Source organism: Mandrillus leucophaeus, unplaced genomic scaffold (genome assembly GCF_000951045.1).
Source record: "Mandrillus leucophaeus isolate KB7577 unplaced genomic scaffold, Mleu.le_1.0 Scaffold52, whole genome shotgun sequence".
In the NCBI taxonomy this organism is placed as follows: Eukaryota; Metazoa; Chordata; class Mammalia; order Primates; family Cercopithecidae; genus Mandrillus; species Mandrillus leucophaeus.
This window is the reverse complement of record NW_012105586.1, coordinates 4,302,741-4,309,336: the sequence shown is the minus strand read 5'-3', so window position 1 is coordinate 4,309,336 and position 6,596 is coordinate 4,302,741. Positions and strand designations below refer to the sequence as shown.

The window sequence follows — 6,596 nt, the reverse complement described above, 5'->3', positions numbered from 1 at the left end:
GACTACAGGCGCCCGCCACCTCGCCTGGCTAGTTTTTTGTATTTTTTAGTAGAGACGGGGTTTCACCATGTTAGCCAGGATGGTCTCGATCTCCTGATCGAGGCTGAGGCAGGAGAATCCCCTGAATCCAGGAGGCGGAGGTTACAGTGAGCTAAGATTGCGCCACTGCACTCCAGCCTGGGCAACAGAGCGAGACTCCATCTCAAAAAAAAAAAAGAAACAAAAATAATATTCTTGTTTCTTCCTTCAGAACATGTAAGTGGAAAGTGGTGAAGTTCTGCAATACCTAGCAAAGGGAGAAGGAGTGAGAAATCTTTCCATTAAATGTTGTAGGCTGCAGGGTAATTTTTGCTGTTGGTAAAATTGACTTTGAAATTTTACTAAAGACCTTAACGAAGAGGAGCGGTAAGACTCTACACATTTTCTCACTATAGGCGTCAGTGACCATGTTGGCTTTGCAGGGCTCTTTTTAGAACCAGAGTAAGAAATAGGGAGCTCCTTGGGAATGAGAAGTAAAACTCCCACTTACTGAGTCCTTAATATAAAATGTTCTTTTTCTTTGGGGATTTTAAATCGTAACTATTTGCTTATTAAAGTGTTAGCGCATACGCTTGAGATTACCCTTTCCTTTGACATTCATCTTGATGTAAAGGAGAAATTTCTCCCTAACTGCCAAGTGGGACCAATTGAAAATAATGTCACGTTAGGAGTCAAGACATTAACCAGACTCTTTAAGAATCAGGTTACCCAGTGTCTTCCAGATCATTTCTAGGGAATAACACTGTCATTATTCAGGGAACTCTTCCTCCGACTTCCCTATGTCCCACTAAAGCAAGACAAAACAAAACTGTATTACTTCAATCAGAAAACAAATTTTCTTTGTTTTAATTATTTCTTACGCCAAAATAAAGAACTCTTCGGTTTTCCCTAGTTTTATTCTAGAAAGAAAAGAGCTTCCTTAGGGCTTTTTGTTGTCTTGGGTTTTTAATGCAGTGTGGTAGTTCATTGAAGCATAAGCGCCTTAGTTCTGCCCTTATTTTGTGAATGGTGAGAATTCCTTTCGGGTAAACCTGCATTTTAATGCTGCAGGCAGATAGCATCTTTCATCCAAAGCTCCAGGGCAATGTTTGTACAGTAGAAATGCTTCAGAATATCTAGAAACTGGGTTCCTAAGGCATGGTAACTGTAGGAGAAAAATATTATACTGGAGAACAGCAATAGAGGAGGTTAATTCATTTTCCTAACATTTTATTTCCCTTTGTTTCTTTTTGACTTTAAAAAAGGTCAGTTGATTGGATACTGTTTTTACACACGATGTTGCTGTGGCTTTGTTCACTGGATAGCCTTTTTGCATATGTTAGGTATGCACGTCACATCATTGTAAATATCTTTTTTTTTTTTTGAGACGGAGTCTTGCTCTGCGCCCAGGCTGGAGTGCAGAGACGCAATCTCGACTCATTGCAACCTCCGCCTCCTGGGTTCAAGCAATTCTCCTGCCTCAGCCTTCTGAGAAACTGGGATTATAGGTGTGTACTACCGCACCTGGCTAATTTTTGTATTTTTAGTAGAAACTGGGTTTCGCCATGTTGACCAGGCTGGTCTCAAACTTCTGACCACAGGTGATCTGCCTGCCTCGGCCTCCCAAAGTGCTGGGATTACAGGCGTGAGCCACCATGCCTGGTCTTCCTGTCGAATAAGGTTTTAAACATGCAGCTGTAGCCACAGCTCTCGTGTTTATTAGTCTGGCATCACAGTCAGTACTGTGAGTGCCGTTGCTTAGACTTAGCCTATAAATATCCACAAATATCCATTACAGAAGCAGGCAAGGGCAAATGCTGTGCTAAGCACCCAAGGCCACATTTGGAACCCACTTAGGAAGCATGCTATGTTCAGTACGGTAAAACCTTGGTGATTCAGTGGCTTCAACAAATGTTCTGTGTAGTAAGTGTTTTTCATGGAAATATTTCTGACTTGTCCTGGTGATTTTTCTGTTTCCTTAACTAAACCATCAAGAAGAGATTAAATTGTTTAGCTGTATGAACATAATTTATTAACCAGTGCTGTACAAATAGCTAGAGATGCAGACAAATATGATGTGAGACCAAAGAGTGAATCACACCTGAGCCCAGCATTCCTCAGAGCTTAAAGAAGAGTTCCTGGTGTCCCTCTGTTTTTTGGAATTTTTTTTTTTTTTCAAAGAAAGGGAGGAGGATTAAAGGTTTATCTCCTCAATCCCTCATTTCTGAACCATGAATCCACATTTCAAGTTCATCTTACATTAGGCCCCTAGAGTGGGGTATGGGAAGCTCTGGACACCAGAATGCCTACCTGCTGGCAGAATGAATTGATGCTCCTGAGACTGGATGCTGTTTTGCACTTGGCTTCCCTATTTTATTTATACTAAGTTTGCTACTCAGGCTTGAACAGAATATCCCTCACTCTTTCTTAACTTAGGGTGAACTGTTTCATAGAATATTTACTTGAAAGCCTGTTGATCCTGCTTTATTTGAAGAAAGAACAGTGAGTCAGCAAATAGCTCTAGACCTGGCTCAGTGAGTAGTGTGGCCTCACTTAGCTTCTCTGGTCTGTTGGAACGCAGTGGCGCCATCTTGGCTCAGTGCAACCTGTGCCTTCTGGGTTCAAGCGATTCTCCTGCTTCAGCCTCCCAAGTAACTGGGGCTACAGGCACGTGCCACTGCGCCCGGCTAATTTTTGTATTTTTGGTAGAGATGGGGTTTCGCCATGTTGGCCAGCTGGTCTTGAACTCCTGTCTTTGGTCTAGTTTTCTTATCTCTAGAATGGTTCCAGAATAAATGATTTCGCAGGCTTTTTTTTGGCTCCGAAGTTGTGCTAATGTGACTCACAGTTAGTATTTTCTCTAAGTTTCCCTCAAAGTTTTTAAAAATAGCTTTTAGACAACCTCAAAATTGCAGCTGAAAACTGTAATAAAAATAAAAGTTGTACCTTACTCATTAAATCTCTTTTCTACAAAGAGATCATGTTCTGATTTACTCTTCAGATGGTAAGTAAAATTAGATAAGTCATATTAGAGTTGGCTGCAAAATGGTAAGAGGATTCCTAGACAGTAATTTTGCTTTCTTAGAGTGAGTTCTACAGTTGCCCCAAAATAGGGTGGCTTTAATATGACCAGATAATCCTCTGCTCTGAAATAACCTTTTTCTGAAGGTAATCAACTAGGAAGAAATATTTTTAAAATATCTCATGTCAGTTTGTATTCCATAATCAACAGTGGTTTGTGGACCGCACTGTGATAAGTACTAGTCAAGATACCTTGGTTAGGTCGGGTGCATCCTATTGTCCTGTTTGTTGAAGGTTTTCACTTTGAGAAGACTGTATAGATTTCTACCCAGCTGTCTTTAATAGACCTTAAAATTATGTAGGTTATGTCATCAGCTTGTCTTATACTTGTCTATTTAAAATCATATGCAGGTTGGGGCTGGGAGGAAAAGAAAAAGGAAAAAAGCAGTCATATGCAAAAGCATTTTTTTTTTTTTTTGAGGCAGAGTCTCACTCTGTAGCCGAGGCTGGAGTGCAATGGTGCAATCTTGGCTCACTGCAAGCTCCGCCTCTGGGGTTCACGCCATTCTCCTGCCTCAGCCTCCCGAGTAGCTAGAACTACAGGTGCCACCACCACGTTCGGCTAATTTTTTGTAGTGTTAGTAGAGACAGGTTTTCACCATGTTAGCCAGGATGGTCTTGATCTCCTGACCTCATGATCCGCCCGCCTTGGCCTCCCAAAGTGCTGGGATTACAGGTGTGAGCCACCATGCCTGGCCAGCATTTTCTTTTTTTAAAGAGGTGCTCACTGTGTTACTCAGGCTGGAGTGTAGTGGTGCAGTCATAGCTCGCTTATGCAGAAGCATTTAACACCACTCTTAGTGATTGTTGAATAACTTTTGTGGTGCTTTATAGATAAACTATTGAAAACTTGGTCCTTGGCCTTCTCATTCCTTGCGGAATTGTGTGGATTTGTCTTGCTTGCTGGCCCTCTAGCATGACACTTTGGTTCTCCACTCGTGGAGCGGCACGTGCACTGCTTGGTAATCATTTCTGCTGAGGACTGTAGAGATGCCATTCAGGTAGCTGTTTAGCCTTTCAGCCTCTATGTGTGTTCTGAAGCCTAATGAGAGCCATTTCAGGTGTTTTTTGTCACCTTGCCACCCCCAACCACAGACTTGTTCTAGCTTCTTCCACTTTGTAAGTGTAACTCTTTTCTGAAAAAGTACCTTCTACATGGCTGCCTTGATGTAAACCTTACTGATGCCCAGGTTCCTTCTTTAATCTGTTTTACTCTTTGCCTGCCTTTGCTGGTTGTTGTTGTTCTGTTGTTCTTCATCTTTCGTTTTCTTTTTTTAAATTTTATTTTAAATCATCCCCTCTTATTTGTTCCACCAAACTCATATACTACTTTGCTTTTGCAGCTGCTGCCTTGAATCTTCATTCTTGCTTTTTTCACGTGTTCCTTTGCCTTTGGTATGTTTTTTTGTTTTGAGGTGACACCCGATCATATAATATTCTGGAAGTCCAAGAGATTCAGAAAATCAAACACTAGACAACTTAAGGTTTATTGTATTACTCACAAGTCCTTTTTGTGTAGATATTTATGTTTTGGGGCCACAGGCTTCTTTAGTGACCTGTTATATGAATCATACATTGAAGTGTTTGATGAACTATAACATATAACACTTTTCCTTGTTAATCACTGTTAGCATCATTACTATCATTTCATTATCATCATCTGACTTTCTTTTTTTTTTTTTAGACAGAGTCTCGCTCTGTCCCCCAGGCTGGAGTGCAGTGGCACGATCTTGGCTCACTGCAAGCTCCGCCTCCTGGGTTCACGCCATTCTCCTGCCTCAGCCTCCTGAGTAGCTGGGACTACAGGCGCCTGCCACTGCGCCTGGCTAATTTTTTGTATTTTTAGTAGAGACGGGGTTTCACCATGTTAGCCAGGATGGTCTCGATCTCCTGACCTTGTGATCCGCCCGCCTCGGCCTCTCAAAGTGCTGGGATTACAGGCGTGAGCCACCACGCCCGGCCTGACTTTCTTACTTCGTCTCCATGACCAGCATTTTCACCTGTTTTGGCATATGCTCGTCCCACTTTTTTGTACTCCTTTTCCTTCCATTCTTTGTCTAGTTAATTGCTACTTGTCCTTCATTTCTCTGTCTGGACCTCACTCAGCCTTGATTCACCTATGTTACAGAGTCCTATGAATACTCCAGTTCTAGCTCTTAGTACACTGTTCTCTTATCTCCTACTGTATCCATTCTCAATCCTCAGACATACTGCTCTAGCATCACAATTATTCCTGGAAAACTCCAGGTACTTTCCCACTCCCAGCATACCCACATGGCAGCTTCTGCTCTTCTTTGATCTCTGCTCACGTATCACTGAGTCTGTGAGGCCTGTCTTGACAACCTCACTTCAGATCGCTCCCTCACCTACCCTTCCCCGTGTGGTCTTTCCTTTTGTTGCTTTTTCTCTGGAGCACTTGCCACTGTCTGACATACTGTGTACTTATTGATTAAAATGGATTATATCATGGCTGGGCATGGTGGCTCACACCTATAATCTTAGCACTTTGGGAGGCTGAAGCGGGCGGATCACCTGAGGTCAGGAGTTTAAGACCAGCCTGACCAATTATGGCGAAACCCTGTATCTACTAAAAATACAAAAACTTGCCGGGCATAGTGGTGGGCACCTGCAGTCCCAGCTACTCGGGAGGCTGGAACAGGAGAATTGCTTGAACCCGGGAGGTGGAAGTTGCAGTGAGCCAAGATCACACCACTGTACTCCAGCCTGGATGACAGAATGAGACTCTGTGTCAAACAGACAGACAGACAAACAAACAAAGAAAATAAATAAATAAATGAATAGGATTATATCAGTCTCCTTACTATGATGTAAATCTTATGAAGGCAGAGATTTTGTTCTTTGCCATATCCATAGGTGCCTTGAACAAGGCTTGATATGTAATGGGGTTATATGTAAGTATTGAATGAATAAATCATCACTTACTTGTCTCTCTAGTATATAGTAACCTCCTTGAGAGCAGGAAACATGTTTTGGTTCTTTTAAAATTAAATTAAATTAAATTAATTAATTTGCTTATTTTTTAAATTTTACTTTATGTTCCAGGATACATGTGCAGAATGTGCAGGTTTGTTACGTAGGAATACATCTGCCATGGTGGTTTGCTGCACCTATCAACCTGTTATCTAGGTTTTAAGCCCCGTATGAATTAGGTTCTTATATTTATGTAAGTGTAAACACTCAGCTAGTGATTGGTAAATTGTCACTTCAGTGGCTGTGTGCCTTCAGATGAGATTTAATACTAAACCTTTCTATGTTGACTGTTGGATTGTGTTCAGGAGGTTATTGTGTTATGGCGAAATTGTAGTGAAACAAAAGCAGTAAATACCTTTGGGAACTTTCTTCTTTTTTTTTTTTTTTGAGACAGAGTCTCGCTCTGTCACCCAGGCTGGAGTGCAGTGGCGTGATCTCTGCTCGCTGCAAGCTCCACCTCCCGGGTTCACGCCATTCTCCTTCCTCAGCCTCCTGAGTAGCTGGGA

At 41.9% G+C, this 6,596-nt stretch overlaps 1 protein-coding gene across 1 annotated transcript in view; it reads left to right on the top strand.

Moving 5' to 3' along the window:
• LOC105551419 (kinesin-like protein KIF1B) overlaps positions 1-6,596 on the top strand; it is a 172,130-nt gene that overhangs the window by 67,654 nt on the left and 97,880 nt on the right. The window lies entirely within an intron of this gene.